We start from the raw sequence: 23,894 nt of genomic DNA on the forward strand, positions 1-23,894 counted from the left end.
ACCCTATCAAACAGCTTTAACCATAACTACTCTGAAGGCAAGAAAATCAGAGATTAAGGAAAAGTTCAGTAGAATGTCCACTAGAACATAACCACAATTAAGAACCCTTTATGAATTACAAGACTCAACTTTTCCAAGTCTACCATGCTGCCACAGGAAAAAGAATACATTCATTATCTTGGTTCATATAGAGTGGAGTGAAAAGATCATAGTAACTCTCATGTGACATTAGGGTCGTAAATCAGATTTTAAGGTAAAAATTAAGCATAAACAAAGAAACCCTTGAAAGCACTCTTAATTCATCTTTAAACTTCCAGGGACTTGGGCCCTTAAAAGTACAAAATCCAAGAATTAAACATTTTAGTTTTTTTTATATTTTTATGTACTACTTATTTGTATGGGATTTGGGGGATAGTGCATGGGGCCCTAGGGGACAAAGGGATATCCTTTTGTAAGTTCTTTGTCTCCTAAACTGGTGTGGGTAAATTTGTGTAAGCAGAATATGTGTGTGGTGTCTCTCCAGGAGGACACTGCTCAGGGACAAGATGACCCACCCTGGAAATGGTCATCTGACCTCTCACCTTCAAGAAGGGTGAAACCGCTAGCTGTTCCCATCTTCTCTAGTTCGGTTCAGAGCTGTTAATAAAACCTCCAGAAAAGAAGAAGAGAACAAAGCTTTCAACACTTCTATTTCCTCAAAACAAGTAAATAAATATTTGCTTTTTATCCTATGGACATACTGCTTTTGCACACATTTATGATGGAATAAATTTCGAGATTCCATACACTGACCCCATATGATTACCACTACTCTGACTCAAGACCCCACATGACATAACAGCAGAGAGCTGTCTTTAAGTGAAAAGGGTAGCAGAGGCTAAAATAACCACAACATAATTTCAAAAGCTGGAGAGCTGATGAAATTAGTAGACAGAGAAAGTGAGAGTGGGTCAGCAGCGGGGGAAACCCCCGCTAAGAGAATTTGTAGTGCCAGACCCTCGAAGGACCCAGGATCTGGAGACAACAGATGCCCATGAAAGAGAAGGCAGACAGAGCAGAGACCAGGAAGACTGGCTACAGCTTAGATAAAAAATGCAGTTGGGTCTCCCAGCTCATCTCCATGGCTCCACAGAGATCCAGCCATTCCAGCAGCCTATCCCACCACCGCCACTCCCCAATCCCTACCCAAAGTCGCCTTCTTGGGCAGGAGTGACAATGGCGCCAGTTCCCTCCCAGGACCCACATGTGTTCACAAGGCACCCCCCTGCCACAGGCTCTGCACTCCCCGCTCTGGGTAGATCGTTGTACCTCCCTCATTCCCATGTAACCAAGCAGCTGGTTCTTGACCATTCATTTAGGTATTGTACCTCACTTTGGAATTTTATATCTTCTGTTACATCATGCCTTGGATGAAAATCAGAATTTAGCAACCAGTCACATTTATATAATCACATAATATAAACACTATATACTGATTCTTACAAACATTATGATATTGGTATCATGGGAAGGGGGAAAAGGAATCAGAGTTAGTCAGGATAAGGGGAAGGGCAAGGTCCATATCTTCCAAAGGAGAAACTCAATAGATAACATCTAAAACTGAAAAAAAAATCAAGAAGTAGCAGTATAAGCATGTTATTTGGAAATACAGAGGAAAAGGCCATGAGTAACAGGCCTAAAAGTTAGAAATAGATGATGCCAGGGAATGGGAACCAGATCTGAGAGAAAATGCAGGACAAGGGGATACTGTAGGTCAATGCGAACCTTGGAGAATTGTATAGTTTTTAAAATTATATAAATATAACCTTGATAAAATAAAAATCGAACAAAAATAAATCATATACACAGAACTCTGTTCCCTCTCTTAGTTGTTAATGCCATATTCAGTTTTGCTTTTTATATCCTGTCCTACCCAAAAATGTCCAATGACCACTAACTCCAGTTAAACTATCAGAATGATTATGCATACTTCAAAGAAGTGTGAGAAAACCCATATTTATATACTATAAAGCAGGAGACGACACATCGGTCTATAAAGTCCTTCCCAAATGGGTTTTTTCACACAGTGAGATCCTCTAATATATCTAAACTGATTCAACCGATTTTAAAATGTGATTTACATACAGCTTGACAGCAATAATACAGAGCAGTGTGGCTGTAATCAATCTTGAATTTCCTCACCATCATGGGGAGGATGACATAATTATGTGAGATTACTACAGGTTAAGAAAGCTTAAAACAGTCTGATATTTCAGTCAAAATATTCACTTTTCAAAAAAAATTTCTAAGCGAGGCAGAATCAATCCATTGTTATATCACTTAAAGCTTATGAGTTAAAATGAGTACTTTGTCAATGATTTTCTCATGTTTAGAGTAGCTATGAAACACGGATTCACAAGCATCATTAGAAGCGTGATCAACCCTGCTGAGAATTGTTGAGAATAAATGGCTTTAGTAAAAGTAACTGTTAAAAACTAGCACTCACTGTCAACATCTAACTATGTGCTTTCCCTCCTGTCTACTAAGATTTTTCTCAGGCAATACTTTGTTTGCTACCTTCCACAGACCTACATATCCTGAAGTTCTTCAGAATTGCTCAATTTAAACTTATTTTTCATTAAACAAACTTGGCTTCCTATATTTAATAGATCTTAAGCTTTCAAATTTTACTTTTCCCCTGCAAAGAGACAGATGTCTAGAAGTTCACATTCACAATATTTCCCAAATATATTGTCATAGATTTACGGGGCTATACAAAACTATTGAAAAGCTCTGGGCATATTTCAATTTTGGACACCAAATTTCTTCCATGACTTGGTCTGAAACGCGCTAGTACGTGGTGGCTAGTACAGAGAAAGCACTGAAAGACAGTGACTCAAGAATTATTATTCCTTCTATGCTACTCAGAAGGTGAATTGTGTAATATTCAATCCAGTTTTCAGAAAATTATTTCCAGCCCAAATGTGATTGAAATAATTGGTGTAGCGAAAATTAAAATGTATGAAATAATAGCAGTATGCAGTAGAATTTTGCCACATTCATTGCCATTATGCCTGTGGATCCATTGAGATAAATTATAATTTTAAATTATCTTCACATCAGTTAATTTTCAAACTAAACATAGACACATTTTTAATAAGGCAGTTTTTCTGATGCCTTACTACTTGGCTATAAAAAAATCAAGTTTTGATATGTGCTACAACATAGATGAACCTTGAAGACATCATGCTGATTGAAATAAAGCTCGACACTAAAGGACAAATATTGTATGATCTCACTTACTTGAAATAATTAGAATGTGAAAATTCATAGAGTTAGAAACTAGAATGCAGGTGACCATTGATTGACTGGGATGGGGACTGTGCACTGAATTTATTTTGGACTGTGCACTGAATTTATGACTTCTACTTTTCTCCTGAACAGTGATGATAATCAATACATCGACAACGAATAACAAATCATCAACACTGAAAACAGGCAAGGTCCCAATTTCCCATCATAAAATAAAAGGTGTAGTTGTCATATACAATCTAATTATTTTTTTAAAAAATCAAGTTTATAGAAAAATCATGCAAGAAGTTCAGAGTTCTCATATATTCCCTTTACATACACAGTTTTCCATATTATTATTTTGCAGTAGTATCATACCTTTCTTGCAACTGATGAAACAAAATTATTATAATTATATTATTAACTATAGTCCTCAGTTTACATAAGTGTTTATTGTTTGTGTTGCACAGTTCTATTGCTCTTGAAATGTTTTTATTCTGGTAAAATATACACAACCTAAAGTTTGCCCCTTTTAACCACACTGAAATATACTATTCAGTGCTCTAAATTACATTCACAAAGTTATGCTACATCACCACCATCCATCACTGAAACTTCTTAACCCAAACAAAAACTCTGCACGAAGAAGATAGGATTTAACACATTAATATGATTGCTGAATCATTAAATTGATATCTCTTTTAGTCTCCAGTATCTTAAAGCAGCTAGAAGTAAAAACCTAAAAGTGTGGAATTTTAACCCATGTCAAACTCTGAAATACGTTCTACAATTAATTGTGGTTCTGTGCTTTAAAATGTATTGCTTTTTTGTATAAATGTTATTTTTCACAAAAAAGAAAGAAAAAAGTCTATTGTGATAAAATATTTAAGCCTCCTATATTCTGAAGCAGATAGAAGGAAAAATCTGAGAGGAACTTAGGGTAGGCCATGACAAACTGTGATCTGTCCTGTAACTACTTGTTGAATAGTGCTTTGAAAACTATTTCTTTCTTCTTTTTTTGCTTTGTATATATGCTATACTATACAATAAAAAAGTTAAAAAAAAAAAAAAAAAAAAGAAAAAGAATCCCTAGGGCAATATATAAGATTCTACAAAGGTTCCATGGACTAAGGTAACTTTCTAGAAACCTCCAACCTCCAGATGGGTCTTTGGGCCAGATAAGTCCTGAAACCTATCCCAGCCTCTCCAGAACATCAGGAATTTTCATCTTTCTAGCCCATATTATTGACAGCCCCTTCTAACATGAAAAAATTGGAATTGCCATAGCCTAAATATCCCTAAAGAGTGAGATAGAAAGATCAAAGGTGATGGTGGAGTTAAAAGAGAAGGTAGGGTTTAACAAATCAATATGATTGCTGAATCATTAAATTGATATTTCTTTTAAATTCCAGTGTCTCAGCGCAGCTAGAAGTAAAAGCCTAAAATTGTGGAATTGTAACCCATACCAAACTCTGAAATCTGTTCTACAACTAATTGTTGTGCTGTGCTTTGAAATATTTTGCTTTTCTGTATATATGTTATTTTTCACAAAAAAGAAAAAAAAAGTCGATTATGATGATAAAAAATATTTATTCTTTCTAGCTTCCTATATTCTGGAGCAGCTAGAAGGATAACTCTGAGATGATGGTATGGTGGCCCGTGACATACTCTGGAATCTGCCCTGTAACAACTGGAAGAGTGCTTTGAAAACTATTGCTTTTTAATTTCTTTGCTTTATGTATATGTTATACTCTACAATTAAAAAGTAAAAAACAACAAAAGCCGCACAAACGAAGCATTAATTCTGCATTTGTTAACCCCACCCCAGCCAATGGTCACCTGCATTCTAGTTTCTAACTCTATGAATTTTCACGTTCTAATCATTTCAAGTAAGTGAGATCATACAATATTTGTCCTTTAGTGTCAAGCTTTGTTTCAAGCAGCATGATGTCTTCAAGGTTCATCTATGTTGTAGCACATATCAAAACTTGATTTTTTTATAGCCAAGTAGTATTTCACTATATGCTGCCTTGCTTTGCTAAAGCTACCAGAATGCAATATACCAGAAATGATTTAGCTTTTAACAATGGGGATTTATTACCTTCAATTTACAGTTCTTAAGCCATGAAAATGACAAACTCAAGGCATCAACAGGATGATACCTGGACTCTGAAGACAAGCTGCTGGTATCTGGGATACCTCTGTCGCGTGGTGAAGGCACAAGGCCAGTGTCTGCTGATCTCTCACTCCCAGGTTTCATTGCTTTCAGCTTCTGGTCCCAATACCTTCCTCTCTGAGCTGCTATGGGTTGTCTCTTAGCTTCTTCAGGGCTTTTCTCTATGAGCTTCTTTTAATTTCATTTCTTAGCTTCTGTATGTGTTTTATCCTCTTATAAAAGACTCCAGTCAGAGGATTAGACCCACCTTGAATGGGATGGGTCACATCTCAATTGAAATAATCGAATCAAAAGGTCCCACCCACAGTATGTCTACATACATAGGAATAGATTAAATTTAAGAACATAATTTTCTGGGGTATATAACAACTTCAAAACTACTACGTATGTACATATACATTTTGTTTATTCATTCATCCATTTACAGATATGTGGGTTGCTTCCATCTTATGGCAATTGTGAATAATGCTGCCACAAACACCAGTGAGCAAATATCTGTTTGAATCCATGCTTTCAATTATTTTGGGTATATACCTAGAAGTGGGATTGCCAGGTCATATGGTAATACTATGCTTAACTTTTTGAAGAACAATCAAATTGTTTTCCACAGTGACAGAACCTTCTAATATTCCCCCTTAAAATAAAATAGTATTCCTATTTCTCGACACCCTCTCCATTGTTCAATAGTAGCCATGCTAGTGAGTGAGAAATGGTATCTCACTGGGGTTTTGACTTACATTTCCCTATCAGCTAATGATATTGAACGTCTTTCCATGTGCTGACTGGCCTTGGGTGTACCTCCGTCAAAGAAACTGTATATTCAACTATTTTGCCCATTTTTAAATTGGGATGTTTACCTTTTAATTTCTTTTTAATTTTATATTAGAGAAGCTGTGGGTTTACAGAACAATCATGCATATAATACAAGATTCCCAAACACCACCCCACACTAACAGCTCAGTGTGGAATAGTTTTTACAATTGATAATAGTACTTTTCAATAACTGAACTATTGTTTTTAACAGTAGTTACTTGTTACAATTGATGAAAGTTTATTAAAATAGTACTATTAACTATTGTTCATACTTTATATTAGGTGTATTCTTTTCCCATATGCCATCCTACTATTAACACCTTATATTAGGATCATATATTAGTTATAAATTATAAAAGAACATTCTTATATTTGTACTAGCAACAATAGCCATCTATAATAAGATTCACTGTGTTATACAGTCATATGCTTTACCCTTTATTTTTAAACCTAACTACATACACAACCTAAACTTTCCCCTTTTGACCACATTCACCTATATAATTAAGGGCTGTTAATTACATTCAAAGGATTGTGCTACTATCACCACCATCAATTTCCAAACTTTCACAATTAATCTAAATAGAGATTCTGAACAAATTAAGCAGCAACTCCCCATTCTCTAATCCTACTCTATCCCATGGTAAAGTATATTTTAGATTCAAACTCTATGAGTTTGCTTATTATAATGAGTTAGTATTAGTGAGATCATACAATAATTGTCCTTTTGTGTTGGTATTATTTCACTCAGCTTAATGTCCTCACATGAATCAGGACTTCACAGATAAAAGGTATGATCCAACCATATGTTGTTTTCAAGAGACTCACCTTAGACCTGAAGATACAAATAGGCTGAAAGTAAAAGGTTGGAAAAAATTATTCCATGCAAATAGTAACCCAAAAAGCTGGGGTAGCTTTACTAATATCAAACAAGATAGACTTTAAATGTAAAACTGGTATAATAGACAAAGGAAAAAATATATTAATACCAAGGGCAATCCACCAAGAAAAATAAATATCATAAATATTTATTCAGCTAACTAGGTGCCCCAAAATACATGAGGCATACATTAGCAAAACTGAAGGGAGAAATAGACAACTCTACAATAATAGTCAGAGACTTCAATACACCACTCTCATCAACAGATTGGACATCTAGATAGAAGATCAATATGGAAAATATGGAAACAGAGAACTTGAATATATGACAAAGTAACTAGACCTACCAGACATATATAGAACACAGAACGCCAAAATAGCAGGATACACAATTTTTTCAAATGCTCATGGATCATTCTCCACAATAGAACACATATTGGGTCACAAAACAAGTCTCCACAAATTTAGAAACATTGAAATAATTCAAAGCATCTTCTTTGACCTTAATAATGGAACAGAGCTAGAAATCAATATCAGGCACAGAACTGGAAAAAATCAAAAAAAATATGGAAGTTAAATAATACATTCTTAAACAATCAGTGGGCCAAAGAGGAAATTGCAATAGAAATCAGTACATCTGTTGAGATAAATGAAAAAGAGAACACAATATGAAAACTTACAAGATGCAGTAAAGGTCATGTTGGGAGGAAAATTTATAGTCCTAAATGCTTACATTAAACAAAAAGAAAAAGCTAAAATCAAACATTTAACTGCACACCTGGAAACGAGAAAAAGGAAAACAAACTAACCCTAAAGCAAACAGAAGGAAATAAGCAGCAAAGATTAGAGTACAAATAAATGAAATTCAGGATAAGAAAAATAATAGAGACTCCCCCAAATCAAAAGTTGGTTCTTGGAAAAGACTGATAAATTTGACAAACCCTTGGCTAGACTGTCAAAGAAAAAAGAGAGAAGATGCAAATAAACAAAATCAGAAATGAGAGAGGGACATTAGTATGGATCCCACAGAAATAAAAAGGATTACAAGAAAATACCATAAACAACTACATGCCAGCAAATGAAACAACGTAGGTGAAATGGACAAATTCCCAGAAATACACAAACAACCTACACTGACTCTAGAAAAAACAGAAGATACCAACAGACCAATTACTAGTAAAAAATTGAATCGGTCATCAAAAACCTCTCAATAAAGAAAAGAATAGGACCAGATGGTTTTACAGGGGGATTCTACTGATCATTAGAAGATTTAATACTAATCCTACTCAAATTCTTCCAAAAAATTGAAGAGGAGGGTACACTACCTACCTCATTCTAAGAGACTGACATCACCCCAATACGAAAGCCAAATAAAAATACTACATGAAAAGAAAATTACAGACCCGTTTCTTTTATGAACATAGATGCAAAAATCCTCAACTAAATACTTGCAAATCAAACCCCACAGCATATCGAAAGAATTATACATCATGATCAAGTGGGTTTTATTCCAGGTGTGCAAGGGTGCACTTAGACAAGGCACACACACAATCACTTCCATTGATGAAGAAAAGGCAAACTATAAGCATCCGAGTATGTCCATATTGGTTACTCTTCTCCTTCCAGAACAGGGACAGGGACTCACAATGGCAGAACAAGCCACCTCCACCCCATGCCAGGAAGTAGGTTAGGAAGGGGCTGGAAAGGGCACCATAAGCTTCTTCTATGGTTTTCATGTTGTGTTTTCTTGGTTTGGCACTCTCCAGGTTACTGCAGTCCTTTAATGTTTCACAGAGTTTTGAGGAAGATGGCTCTGTTGGTTGTTCAAGGATTTCATGAAGGAACCGAATCCTGGAAAATCTTACACCACCATCTTGATCACTCAGAAATCCCATAAACAGTCTAATTTAAACTAAAAGAAAATTTCAAATTTTGACATCAATTCCCCTTCCCAAGAAAGTAGTACAGTTCAATAAGTATTAGAGGAAATGTTAAAATGTCTCACAAATATCTCACATTTGTGGGTCAGGTGAGAAAGGGGACAACGCGAGTATCAAGAAAGATAAGAAACCCTCCTTAGAGGTCATTCCTCCTTACATCAAATTATCGGGAACCACAGCACTCCTTAGATAGGAAACAACATCTAGGATCCATTATCAAAACTGTGAACTGCCCTAAGAGCTGCAAGAAAAGCTGGTCACATAAAGGACAAGCATGGCCCCATCTAATAGTCCATGACCACAGAATATCTCTGTAAACCCTTTTCTCACACAGGAGGCTTCTCATTCTGCAGTAGGAGAACACACAGAAACCCAGAAGGCAAGGATGACTCACTGTGAGGAAATGCATTAACATAAAACCACACGGTGATAGATCAATGATAGAAACTATAAGATAACATAGATGGATGCCCCAAATTCATCTGATAAAATTAACATACATTCCTGACTAAAACACTTTTTAAGAAAGGTAATAACAAATACTTCCTTAATACAACATGCTTAATGTAAGAAAATAGAAAAATACCCTTTCAAAACAAAATAAAAAATCAAGGATGAATGGTGGAAGTTTTAGCCAATTCAGGATAAGAAAATTACATAGGTGGCAAACAGTTTTTGGAGGCTGTCTGGCAACACATCAGAAGTCTTCTAAAAAATGTTCATAGCCTTTTACTAACCAATTCCATGTTTAGAACTTTACCCTGTGGGTTAAAGAATAAGAGATGTATGCAAATATGTTTGTGCTTTCACAGTGAAAAGACTGGAAGAAATGAAAACATTAAAGGAAAGCAACTGTTAACAAAAAAAAAAACCAAATTTGTTTGTATATAGTATGTATTGTGTATGTATGTTATGGACCAGCTATTCTGTTTATGCAGTCATTAAAAATGGGACTCAAACTCCATAAGGATACGGATAAATGGCTGTTTTAAATGCAATAAACTAAATAACAGTATGATTTTCTTTTTGTTGGAAAACTACCAAAAGACATGCATGGTATAATGGAGCTAAAATTTCAACAGCTAAATGTTGAAATTACAAGTTTTTCTTTGAACTTGCTATATTTTCCAATCTCTTACTAAAACAAACATGTGCTCCTTATAAAGTCTGAAGAAAAGATAAATCTTAAGTGCTTTGTAAATATCATAGGAAGGGTCTGTGACACAGACAGTAGCCTCTGTTTAGCAGAATAGGGTTTGTTAAAGTTGTCAAGGTCCAAGCGATATTGGGATAAAGTCTGACCAAAAAAGTTGTTCCATCTAACTTCTGTCTCTGCTTCAGTTTTGCTTATTTTCAGAAAAATAAAGAAAGCAAACACCTGCAAGAGGCTGTTGTCCTCCCCCTATGGAATGAACCACAAGGTTCCCAGTCAATGAAATCACAAGAACCTATCTTGATACTAACCACAAGTTCCTGCCTTGACACAGCCCAAGAAGTCCCCTTTCTAGAGCACGTACACTAAATCCCCTTCCTTTACTTTGCTCATTATAATAGTAAATGCTCTGCATCTGGGTGGGATTTAAACGCCATTTTCTGAACATGTGATGGATGTAAAAGTATGTGCTAGTAAAACCAAGGGTTCTGCACGATCAGGATGAATGATGAAACCCCAACGCTCGCATGCATCAGCCACCTGCAGGCATGTGGTGGCTGGTCTCCAGTTAAAGAACCTCACTCACTTCCCTTTGGTAAGAAGATGCCTTTAAGACAAGAGTTCATCCTTTTCCATTCTTCAGTCAAATAATAAAGTTTTGCTTTGCTTCCACCGAATCTGGTTTTATTCTATTTGTGCAAGCAACACCAGACAGGAGACCCATTTCCAGGGTCTGACCCAAGGAAGGTCAGTAACAATACGAAATGAAATAAAGGAGAAGACAAAGAAGGTGGTACTAATGACTATGTTTAGAAATGCCTGGTAATCCAGGATAGAGTAATTTGGAACACAACCATACGCAAGATAATGATTACCAACAAAGGTAATCCTTGTCAAATGCCTGTTAAAAGAGAGTGCGATAATCACTGCAGTTTAATTCTACAACTCCCAGGCTGACAAACTATGCTGGGACACATAATATTGACCTACTGCTGCCTGGAAGATTCTAAGCAGGCTTGGTTCGCACAAATTCTGCAAAGGAAAAACAAAGGTCACCAGAGATTCACATAATGTACAGAGCAGTGATGGTGTATTCAAGAGTTTTCTGGATGTGGGCTTGGGAAAACTACCACTAGAAGCAAAGTGGGGCAGGGGGTACACTCTCAAGAGAAGCGCAGATGGGGACATATACAAATAATCCCCTGAATACAGTTCAGAGAGCAAGGAAGTCCAAGCCGAAGTGCACCATAAGCACATTTTGGTCGGAACTCTGCAGACTGTACACATTACCTAATGGAAGGAGATGAAGATGCTTCCCGTAAATAAATCTCTCGGTTCAGAGCAAACAACATAACTGCAGCCGCAACACAAAGATACAGGAAAGCTTGTGCTGCTATACAAGATACTACACAAAATACTCTGAGAAGAAACCTAAGAAAGGCTTTAAAAGGAGGTGGAAACTGTCCTCAAATGTCTGTTGCTCAGAAAATAGATTGGGTTGCTTAGAAAGTTTCCTCAGAGTTTTATGTAGACCTTTAAGATTAAGACAAATTTATTGACCAGAAAAAGAATATATATGCGTTACATTATATTAAGAAGAATATATATGCGTTACTAGTTCATAGTTTCTTCATGGCACGCGTATTTCTAAGAAATGGAATTCAAAGTGCTTAGCTTTATAAAGTTGGGACAAAAGGTTAATATATATGTTTAAATAGTTTAAATTTGTGACTCTTAAAAAATGATGGGGAGACCCAGGTTTGATTTCTGGCCCATGCACTTCTCAAACAAACAAGTAAGCAAACAAACAAATGAAAAACCAAACAAACAAAAATTCAACAAATGGTGCTGCAAAAAGGGGATACTCACACCAAAAAAGAATGCAATGTGACCCCCACCATAAACAGCATACAAAAAAAAAAAATGATGTGGCCAGTTTTGCATATGGTGTACAATGTCAAAAGACAGTAATCTACAACTTACATTAGTAGGCTAGATATTTTCTATGTATTCTTTCATTCATTAAATGTTAAGGCCCTGATGTATCCATTTAAAAGTTGAGAGTTTTTTCCACATAATGATCTAGTGCAGGGGGTGACTACATTGATAGTAACGCTTTGGATTTTGATAATCCTTTGTTGTGGGGGCTGTCCTGTATACATTTGTAGGATTTCTAGCAGCACCACTGGCCTCTATTCACTACATGACAGTAGCAGCTCCCCACACCACCCCGTGTTGTGACAACTAAAAAAGTCTCCAAATGTCCCCTGGGAAAGGGGGTGCAAAATCACTCCTGGTTGAGAACCCCTTATCTATTGGCATTCTGGCCATTTAATGGGATATTTCAATGTCTGGATATTGTAAACCAATTTCTGAGAACTTCATAAACCTCAGAGAGTGAGTTGCTTAGAACTGAATTTAAAAGAGAAAAACAATATGCTTTTTAGTTGCCTGCTGTGATTTAACCTAATTTGAGCAAAATTTAAAATTTACCAGAGGGTAGATTGAAGGGTGAATCCTTTATCATAAAATAAGACCATCTCATAAATTCTACAGAGAGTTTCAGTAATTTCTTTGTGTTTCCACAGTTGGCAAGAAAAACAGGAATATGCTAGGAGGCAAAAGTATAAAATTCTATTGCCAACACAAACCACTCCATAATTAGCAGATTTAGATTATGTTATAATGAGCATATATATATGAATGGATCTGACATTATAGAGAGGCAAGAACGTTCTACTTGGACAAAAAAAATCGTCAATTGTGAATAAAGGGACTTTTGCCACAACTGCATAAAGAAATTCTATAGCAATGTTATCAAATCTTGATTCTGTGCTCTAATATCTACCAATCTTTTTTTTATTGTGAAAAATAACTAACATACAAAAAAAGCAATAAATTTCAAAGCACATTACAACAAGTAGTTATAGAACAGATTTATCAGTTTGGTATGGGTTATAGTTCCACAGTTTTAGGTTTTTCCTTCTAGCTGTTCCAAGACACTTGAGGGTAAAATTTTAAAATATAATGATTCAGCAGTCATACTCATTTGTTAAATCCTATCTGTTACAACTCCACCCTCCACCTTCTCCTTTGATCTTTCTCCCAATCTTTAGGGGTATTTGGGCTATGCCCATTCTAACTTTTTCATGTTAGAAAGGGATGTCAATAATATGGGAAAAGGGAATAGAACTAGCTGATGTTCTGGAAAAGCTGGGCCCTCTGGGTATGAGGGTTTATGTTGCCTAGGGACCCATCTGGAGGTTGTAGGTTTCTGGAAAGTAATCATAGTGCATAGAACATTTGTAGAATCTCAGATAGAGCCCTAGGTGTTCTTTAAGAATAGGAAGAATGGTTTTGGTTGGGGATTGGCAAATCATGATAACTAGCAACACCTAGTTGAAGCTTGCATAAGAATAGCCTTCAGAGTAGCCTCATGACGCTATTTGAACTCTCTTAGTCACTGATATCTAATATGTCACAATTATTTTCCCTCTTTTGGTTGAGAAAGCATTGTTGATCCCATGGTACCCAGGGCCAGGCTCATGCCTGGGAATCTTATCCCACATTGCTAGGGAGATATTCACCGGTGGACATCATGTCCCATGTGGGAAGGGGTGGGTAATGATTTTACTTGCAGAGTTGTCTACCCACCTGTGATGGCTAGGGTCTGGAGTCAACTTGGCCAAGTGATGAGGCCCAGCTGTCAGGTCAGGCAAGCACTGGCTGACAATTAGTGCAAGAATATTTCATGGCTGGTTGATAAACTGGAAGGCTGGTGTATTAAATCATCAGTTAGTTGACTGCATTTGTGGCTGATTACATCTGCAATCAACTAAGGCATGTTTCCCACAATGAGATGATCCAATCAGTTGAAGGCTCTTAAGGAAGGAGAGAGACTGTTTCACTGCTTCTTTAGCCAGCAAGCCTCTTCTGTGAAATTCATCCAGACCCTTCATCAGAGCTGCCAGCTTCTTAGCCTGCCCTAAGGATTTTGGAATCTTCCATTCCCATGGTTGCATGAGACACCTTTATAAATCTCATATTTACAGATCTGTTCTGTTGGTTCTGTTTCTCTAGAGCTCCCTGACTAACACAAATCTTTTAGGAACTATTTTCTTTCAGCTCTAACAGGGAGCACTACACTTTGACACCAGGTACTTTCTGAGGTCTCCAGACTTCTTGAAAGATCAGCCCAATTCTCTTGGATCTTTGTACTCTCCTACATCCCAATAGTAGTCCAGTGAAGACTTTGCTGATTGGTGGCCCCGTGCTTTCTAGCCCCTTCATTAGTCATTAGCAGAACCAAGCAGGAGATATGCAGGGAGAGAACATAAAATTACTCATCTTTCTCTATTAGCAGTTTTCATAAGATTCAATGGGAGCATGAACTAAAAAGTCTTGGCTAAGAGGGCAATTGGGGATTACGTAGACTTTCACAAATTCCTTCCAGTTCACCTACATATAGTGCTAAAAATTGATAAGTAGGAGATGCTTTTAAAGCTAATATTCCGGTAGAGAAGAATGGATTAAGATGAGTGATCCACATGATTATGAAACTACCTGAAAGTAACAGCAAACTGCTCTGAAGTATAGAGGAGACCGAGTGGCTGGGTGGTTTTCACATTACAACAGATCTACATGTTAGGCCATAGACTTAAAGAAACAGGCCATATTTACTTTTCCTATTGCCTTTTTTTATTATTATTCACAGAAAATCAAGTGGAATTCTGACTTCACTGTTATGGCCACTAAAAGACTACCTATGAATTAGATAAAGATACCCCCACTGAGCAGAAGAATTTGTACAAGATGCCTGACTAATGGGGGAACAGCCCCATGGATCCTGTCTTAGCCAGTGGACAGCACTGCTGTGCAGAGGGAAGAAAAGCACACTGTCTCTGAAGAGACAGAGCCCCTTCCCAGGGCCCATGGTTCGATGAGCAGAATAAGGGCTGAATTTCAGTGCCAACCTTTCTGGATGCCTCTGTGCAATGCTGAAATGCACAACTATATTCAGCAGTCCTGCCCTAGAGTATAAAATATTATAGCTTCTTGTCTAGAAATAAGATACAAAGTGAGTGGAGGAGAGAGTAAAGCAAGTTCTTTAGGCAGGTAGGAGTTATACATATTTTATTACTGACTCGACACTAAAATCTATTCATCTGTTAACTCAACAATGATTGACTGGTTAATATGTGCTAGTTAATGAGGATTCAGATATGTCTCAGACACAATCCCTCAACATGCCAAGGCAAAGGATGTGTCACCAAGAAACCAGCAGGTATGATGATTTCAAAAAACATTTGGAAGACTGGGATTACTGGCTGGTGAGAAGGCTGCTGAGATTTAGGGACCTATGTTAATGCTTTCTCTACTTCATACTTAAATTTCTTAAGGCTCTCGCTGCTTACCCCACTTAGAAGGTGCAACACTGAAAAATGGGAATTAAAACCAATATATCTTGTTTTGCAGTCACCTATTTCCTTAGAAAGCCCCTGGGGAAGACAGCTAATTTTAAAAGAGGCAGGCACTAAAGTCCTGGATTACATGATGAAAAATGTTCCCTACAATCAGTGCAGCTGGCTCTATTAGTAAACAGGAAAGATTCATTTCTTCTTCTTGGAACATAGCAAAGCAGATATAGAAGGCCTGCATGTAAAGCTAGAAGGCAAGGGGAAAACCATTTTGAAATGATCTTTAAGGGTTCAATCCTTATTTTTAGCTACCATGTAATCTCAAGAGCCAGGAAATACTCTGAAAAATTTTCCAGATTCCACATGGCAATTAGCCTACATTAAGTTTTATCCTCCCTTTCAAAGTTCTAGTCTTTCAGAATTAGGAGGGATATTAATGATAATAGATACAGATGGTTTAGGAACTTACTATATGCCAAGCACCATACTAGTTGTTTTACTATAGTAGATCACTTAATCCTTCTAGCATCTCCTTTTCCCTGATCAGAAAAATAAGATGCACAGAGTTTAAGCAATTTTCCCAGGATCAGAGGTAATTAGTAGGACGTTGGGATTTGAACCATGGCTGTCTGGCTCCAGAATCTGGGCTGCCAACCACTACACTTCACTGCCTCTATACTATCATTATCTTTTTAGTATACTTACTATATTGTATTATAATTATTGCTTAGGTGCCCAACTCCCCTATCCTGTCATATGCTGCATGAAAAGAAAGACTTTTCAAAAACCAGCACATGGCCTCCTGTCTATTAAGCATCCAATAAATATTTGCTATGTAAAGGAATGAATTTTACTTATGCTTATCATTCAGTCTTAAATTATGTACAGCCCCTACCAAAAGAACTTACTGTATAAAACAAAACATAGGAAACTAAGTGAAACAGAAGCTGGGAGAAAAACCTAAGTAGACAAAGCAGGCAGATGGTTGAAGAGACTTGTCAATTGCCCATGATGTTTAACAAGGATCATTCCTAGGCTTATACTTTTCATCCTAAGTAGCAGGAGGCTGACAGCTGAGAAGGGGGTAAACTCTGTTACAGAGATGCCCAGATTTGCATAGAAGAAAGGTCAGAGGGAAAGATGATAAAACATCACTGCATTGCCTACAATGCAACCCCAGCTAAAAGACATTTCCCTCTTCTAGGATGGTGAAGGATTGCAAGATGCCTGCAAGGATCAAATTCTACAACAGTCTTATCAGTGTGTGTATGTGCACGCATGCATGTGCATGTATGGGGTGGGGAGGTGGAGGCAGGGAGAATGAATACCAGCTTTATAAGGTGTGGGCTGTAAATGAATGTGGCTGAAACACCGAAAATAGACTACAAAAGTTAACAACAGCACCCTGACCAAGAAACCCAAAGGAACAATTCAGAGAGGTACAGAGAACACAATCATAACCAGTTAGTGCAATCAAAACACAACCACAAACTGCTTATGCTAATACAATTTTTTTCCTCTTATTTTGCTCTCAAAGAAACCAGATATGGAAATCAGTCCAGAACTGGCTTTTATTCTTTTCTGTACGGGAAGGGGTAGCTTGTGGCTTTTATAGCTTTACAAGGAATTATAAAAGCAGAAAATGGAACATTAGCTCCCAAAGAAATAAAGGAAAGAAATGCAATGTTCTTTTCACATAAAATGAAGTAGAATATACCAAGAGTTTAATGAAACAATTCTATTCATCACCGCTTCTTCCATTCTATCACTGATTCTTCCATTCCTTAGTATCAGGCCTACATATGGTAACTTCTCCAAAGTTCTTCTGGAAGACAACAGAATGGAAAATAATAGTAACATCCAATCACGGCCCTCTGGTTAGGGATTTGCCAATGTCCACAGTACCCACAGTGTCTTAACTGGTGTTTTCCAAGCCACTCTTGTCACCAAACAATTCCTTCTCCAAACAGTAACAAGAGTGATTTTTTAAATTCATAAGTATGCTTGTTAAAATATTGCGATTATACTCAGAATATTAGGCCAGCCATGACACTATATACAAACTGAATCCTGCTGACCTCTCTCCTTACCCACCCATTGTTCTCCAGTTCACAGGTGCCCCTTCTGTAACTGAACACCCTTAAAAATTTTACACTTTGAAATTCCATTTCCCTAGACCATTTCCCCACTTCTCTTCTCAGCATCCAAACTTCACCTCCACGAGGGCCTCATAGGCCATTTGCTCTCTGTTATTACAGCACTGCTGTTATTTTTTTCTACTTAGTATTTCATTTTCACCATCTAAAATGACCTTGGTCAGAGATTTGTTTATTCTTTACTACCTGCTGCATGCATTAGAGTCCAAGAGGGAAACAGATGTCACCAACAAGTTAGGCAGTTTAAGCATTCTTTAATAAGGGGGCTATTTGTAAAAGTTGGGGCAGAGAAAAAGAAGGGGGAACCCAGTAGGGATGGCCAGAAAGAGTGAAGGATATGAGCATACCAGGCCAGCAGGGAAGAGGAGGGGAGCAGCTGCTGGTGTGAGGAGGGCCACCTGGAGTAGCTGTGCTCTTCAGAAGAGGATGCAGCCAGCCCACAAAACTCCCACAGAGAGGAAGCTAGAGAATAAATCACCCTAAATCCATCGCCTTTGGCCCTCTGGTCTTCACTAGCAGCTCCCCATTTTCTAAGTCCAAAAAGAAGCAAAGGGCAAGAAACCTGTTGATGAAGGCCAGGGGTTAGCACTTTTTTTTTTTCCCTATAAAGCACCAGATAGTAAATGTTTCAAGCTTAGCAGGCCGAATGGTCTCTCTGGCAACCACACAGCTCCACTGCTTCAGGGCAGAAAGCAGCCATAGAAAACAGTAAACAAATGGGTGTGGTTGTGCTCCAACAAAACTTTATTTATGGATACCTAGGTTTGAATTTCATATAATTTTCACATGCCATGAAATATTCTTTTGAGCTTTCTTTTCAGCCCTCTAAAACTGCAAAAATCATTCTTGGGTCATAGGTTATATGAAAACAGGTGCCAAGACAGATTTGGTCTATGGGTCACAGTTTGCTGGCACCTGCTAGAGCCCATTTGGTCAGGACCCCAGGACACAGGTGAGTGTGGAGACAGATAGACAGCAGACTTGAAGTGGCAAACAGAATATACTCAGTTCTATCTTCCCACACTTGAACATAAGAACCAGGGGAGTGGCGCCCTTGCTATATCCCCAGCACTTTCTACAGAGCCTAGAATATAGCAGGTGCTCAATAAAAATTTTGAATGATTCCTCACAAGGGCTTCCTACTGATTACTCCTTTATATGGTCAAAATAGTTATAACTATATCAAAAGCCCTTGGATCATCACTAAATCACATCCCTGAAAACATTTCTGGGACATTACCATATGATATTACAGCATTTATTATATAACCAAATAAATCACATAGTGGATCTGGTGCCCTCAAATGATGTAGGAGGGAAGGTGGTTGCAGGTATTAGAGGAACATGCATCCTCTTTATTTACTGCCATCACCAGGACCCTGAGGCATTTCATCCAAAGTCTGATTCCAGTAAGAAATGATACAAAGAAAAAAAAGAGAATATTTTCCTTTGCTTTAACCCAAAGGCAGCTCTGGGAATAAGCCTGAGGGAATCTATATGCCTGACTATCGATTTCCCTTCTAATCAAAATGGATAAATGCGCCCACTTGGACTGCAGCTAGACAAAGAATGATGGATGCAGGGGGGAGTTCCTGGACAAGTTTAGGCATTTCTGTTTACAACACAAGAGCAGCCCAGGTCGTGGGTGTGTAGATGCTTCCAAGAGCTGGGCAAAGACTATTATTTAGCACCACCTTCAATCCAAGCAGCAAACGATGCTACATTCATGCCCCTATTCCAGTTTTCACAACGCAATGTTCAGAGAGCCATAAGACTATACCTCACGAACGAGAAGGAGAAGAAAAAGACATGCCCTGACTTACACCACATTAAACACCAAGGATTTTTAAAAATATAACAATAATAGCTAACACCTTTAGAATAGAGCCATGTGCTGTTTTCAGAACTGTACATAAATTAACTCCTTTTACCCACCCAACAATGTATGAGGTAAAGCCGATCATTATTCTCATTTTACACACTGGAAAACTGAAACACAACATCAATAACTTTCCAAGGTCACTCAACTTGTAAGTGAGCAGCAAACAAGGATTTGAACCCAGGGAGTCTGGCTCCTGGTATCAACACTTTTCTATTCATTTCTCCACCAGATTATCAATCCACTAAAATCACTACCCAAAAGATGTGCATTTCAAAGTAGGTAAGAAAATGACCTAATTTGTGACCCCAAAGCATTTATACGTAAGGTTCAACACCACAGGAAAACCAAGAGCTGAGCTAAGAGATTATACATCTCACTGCCACCGCAGTTCCTTCTCAGCTGAAGGCAATTCAGCAAGTGTTTATTCCGCGTCTACGTCATATTCCAAAAGCATGTGAAGTACCTGTGGGAACACAGGCAGCATAGGGCAGGGCCCAAGAATAAGACAGCCAGAGAACGCACAGGACCAAAAATTGCCAAGTACTTGTTCATGTTTCTTTTGTGAAGAGTTAGCCCTCCTTAGCACGAGGTGAGCTCCAAAGAACTTTTCCATTAGTAAAAAGTTTGAATAAAATTGTTCACAGGTAGAAAAATCAAGATATGTACAATTAAATTTCCCATGTATCTACTGAACACCTAGGAAGCGCTCCTCATGTGTGCTTGTTAATTAAGCACACTGAGTTCTGGTAACAGACAAGAAGCCCTTAGCCAACTGAATGGTGAAAAACCTGTTGAAACTGATGTTTGGGGCTTAATGATAGATAGATAGATAGATAGATAGATAGATAGATAGATAGATAGATAGATAGATAGATAGATAGATAGATAGATAGATAGATAGATTAGATAGATAGATAGATAGATAGATAGATAGATTAGATAGATAGACAGATAGATAGATAGACAGATAGGTAGATAGATAGATAGGTAGGTAGGTAGGTAGATAGATAGATAGGTAGATAGGTAGATAGGTAGATAGGTAGATAGATGATAGATAGATAGATAGATAGATAGATAGATAGATAGATAAGGTAGGATGAATGAACAACTGCCTGTATTCTACAGTAGCCTAATTCAACTCATTGATATCAAATTGTACCTGAGTCCATCCCTCCATGGCTCTCTCCTCCTCTATCTCTTCCTCGCTCTCTGTCTTTCTTTCTCACTCATAGGACCACTAAAGGAAGGTGTCTCCTTGGAATGAAGAGAAGAAGAAGAGAGGTGCAGTATGACACTAGACTTGGGATCCAAAGATGGCTTCATATTATACACAGCAGGCCCCGGGTATTTCAGTGGTCCATGAAGAGCCCCTCTACACCAGGAAGCCTCTAATAGCCAACTCCAGACTGTCTTCAAGTTCCATTTTTTTTCTCTTATGTTCACATTGGCCAGAATTATACCCCTGTCTGGTAAAGACAGAAAGCCCAGGTTGTATAATGCTAAATTAACCAACCAACGATTTCTACCTGTGGCAACTTTCTTCATTTTCACCCACTCAAACCTTCCATACATCCTTCCACCCACTTCTATTTCCATCCATCCTTTCCTTTCAGATGTAGATAAAATGGGCTTAAATCCCTTTTTTTCATGATCATGAAAGCCCAGTATCCTCCGCAAGATTTTCTGCAAGTTCCTAGGGGGCTTTTGTCTCAAAGTCACTATGGGTCCATCGGCCTTTCAGATCTTATATGAGACTTCACATCATGCAGCCCCTCTCTTGGCTCTCTGCCAGCCCAGTCTTAGACTTCAGTCGCTATGACTGCCACAGCCATGCTCTGGGGTGTGTAGCAGACTTCACTCATGACTTCACAATGCAGACTCACACATAACATAAATTTGATTAGACTTTTTCATATTAAAATGTCCTCGGCCAACTTAACACTGGGAATTTCTTCCTGACCCTCTCTTCATAGACTCCATCTTCTACTGTGTTGTAGGTTTCTTTCATTTCCTTCTCTCTATTCCTCTCTTCTCCTCTTCTCTTGCGTACCTTTACCTCTCTCTATTCTTGTTCGCTGCTTATACTGATACATTTAGTTGTATCTTTTGCATAATGTTTTTCTCACAAACCTTGTCTCTATGGCTTCTCCTTTTCTCCTAAATAAAAATAGTTTCCTCCTTCCCAGACAATGCAGCACCCCCCTTCAAAAAAATAGTTTCCTCACTAAAAAACTTTAATACCAGCTATTAAAATAATAATTTCTCACCCACTACAAGAGAATTAATACTCTTATAAATATATATGTATATATAAACATTTACAGTGTTCTAAAAAAGGAACTATAATTATTTTTAACAAGCAGATTTGCATTTATTTAGTTTAACATATAATCAAATGCACCATAAATAGTCATTTCTGTACTAGAAATATATCATATTTCTTCTTAACTTGACAAAACTCAGCTTGTTTACAGTAAAAAGCCAAAGTTACATATTAACAAGAACTTGTTGTGCATATCATTTCTGCAAAATTCACTTGTATAATTATTTCTTGTTTCCAAAAGAAGCTTTCTGCTGCTGAGCTCAGACCTAAATTCTAGAGCAAGCTTCTTTCTGAGGTGCATTGCCTCTATGAATTTCCTAAAATAGCAGTCCCTTTGCCTGGCCTTCTTCAGCCTTTGATGACAGTGGTCTCTTTCAGAGCCTGGAGACTGTGGCAACTCTTCCCCATTTACCGCTCATTCAGGGTGGATGACTCCCCAGTGCAACAGTTTAAATGTATTACACAGCTCTAAGCACAAAGGTAACCATGATATGTCCTAAGAGTGAAAGACGTCGTCCCACCCCGAAGGATCATACCTCCTTGCCTCCTCCAACCAGAGACAGGTACGTTCATCTTTGGGCTTTGTTCCTATCTCTCAGCTGGGTTTCTATCCATCTGCCTGCACCCAGAGACAGGCATTTACATGTCCTAAACTGCACTGGGGTTAAAGAAATTAGGACAATCTCTGCTCACAAGGAACAAGTCAACAACAAATAAATATTCTTATTGAGGGAAAGAGATACATATGAATTAAATATTTTTCACCCAGATAATAATGTATTTTGTAGAATTAGCTTTTTACTAAGTGTTTACAAGATCAATCTTCAGTTAATTACAAATAGTGACCTTATTGTCAGAAGTACATGGCACCCCCTGCAAAGAGAAGAAAAGAAGTAAGAATTAGCAGAATCCTTGGTGTTTCAATGTCCGTACTGACAGAGTAGGAGAGCAAGGAGAAAATTATTAAGGAGGTAATAATCATGGTGGTACATGGTACAGCTGTGCCCAAGAGCAAAGAAGAGCAGAATGCTTAAAAAATAACTTTTATCAGCTTCATACATAGGCTCATCTCCAGGATGATAACTATAAAGCCAAAATGGAATATGATCATGAACTCACTCCAGTATTCCTATCTGAGATACTCAAACTAAACATGGCAACCCTCTTCAAGTACACAATTTCCTAAGTGTTCTGAGATTTGGCCAAGGGACTTCTGCATTTTAGCATGGGAAACACAGTTCACTAAAAAGAGAAACCTATTTTTTAATCAATAGGATTGAGTCTTGATTGTCAATCAAACAGACTCTAAAAACATCTAAATAGATGCTAAATGCATCTATGCAGATGGTTTCACTCGGTTCACAAGTCTTGAGAGAGGAAATGCCAGCCCATTCATGAAAATTTCAGCTCAGGAAACATGACGGAGAAGCTGGAGGATTGTGGGAAGATGGAAGAACAGGAAGTGCCAGGGAAAAATCATAATAAATCTGTGGCTTTGGACATGCAACATAAAAAAGATACAATTTGTAAGAAGTACCAAAATATAGTGGGGAGATAGAAGGGTATAGGAACAGTGTACTCATACTATGCCTATACTCTACTGAAGTCAAGTTGTCACAGCCAATGTGGAAGATTGTTTGGCAGTTTCTCAGAAACTTGAGTATAGAATTACCATGTGACTCAACAATCCCACTTCTAGGAATACACCCAAAAGAAGAGAAAAAAGACTCAAGCAGATATTTGCACACCAATGTTTATAACGGCATTATTCACAATTGCCCAAAGATGGAAGCCACCCAAATGTTCATTAACCCATGAATAGATAACCAAAATGTATTTTAGGCACACAATGAAATATTATTTGGATGTGGCTAAAGGGAAAATG

The 23,894-nt window shown here is 37.6% G+C and overlaps 1 long non-coding RNA gene across 6 annotated transcripts in view; it reads right to left on the reverse strand.

Annotated features, from left to right (window-relative positions):
- Positions 1–21,529, reverse strand: part of LOC143657488 (uncharacterized) — a 129,005-nt gene extending 107,476 nt beyond the window's left edge. The window contains exons 1-3 of one of the 6 annotated variants that reach the window (XR_013162872.1): positions 21,213–21,529; positions 20,846–20,940; positions 582–649 (exon numbers count right to left, since the gene is read on the reverse strand). This is a non-coding gene — a long non-coding RNA (uncharacterized LOC143657488). The remainder of the gene's footprint in view (positions 1–581; positions 650–20,845; positions 20,941–21,212) is intronic. The other 5 variants (XR_013162873.1, XR_013162870.1, XR_013162871.1 and 2 more) reach the window with 5 other exon arrangements.
- Positions 21,530–23,894: the final 2,365 nt, after the last annotated feature.

The sequence above is a fragment of the Tamandua tetradactyla genome, chromosome 15, assembly GCF_023851605.1.
Source record: "Tamandua tetradactyla isolate mTamTet1 chromosome 15, mTamTet1.pri, whole genome shotgun sequence".
NCBI lineage: Eukaryota > Metazoa > Chordata > Mammalia > Pilosa > Myrmecophagidae > Tamandua > Tamandua tetradactyla.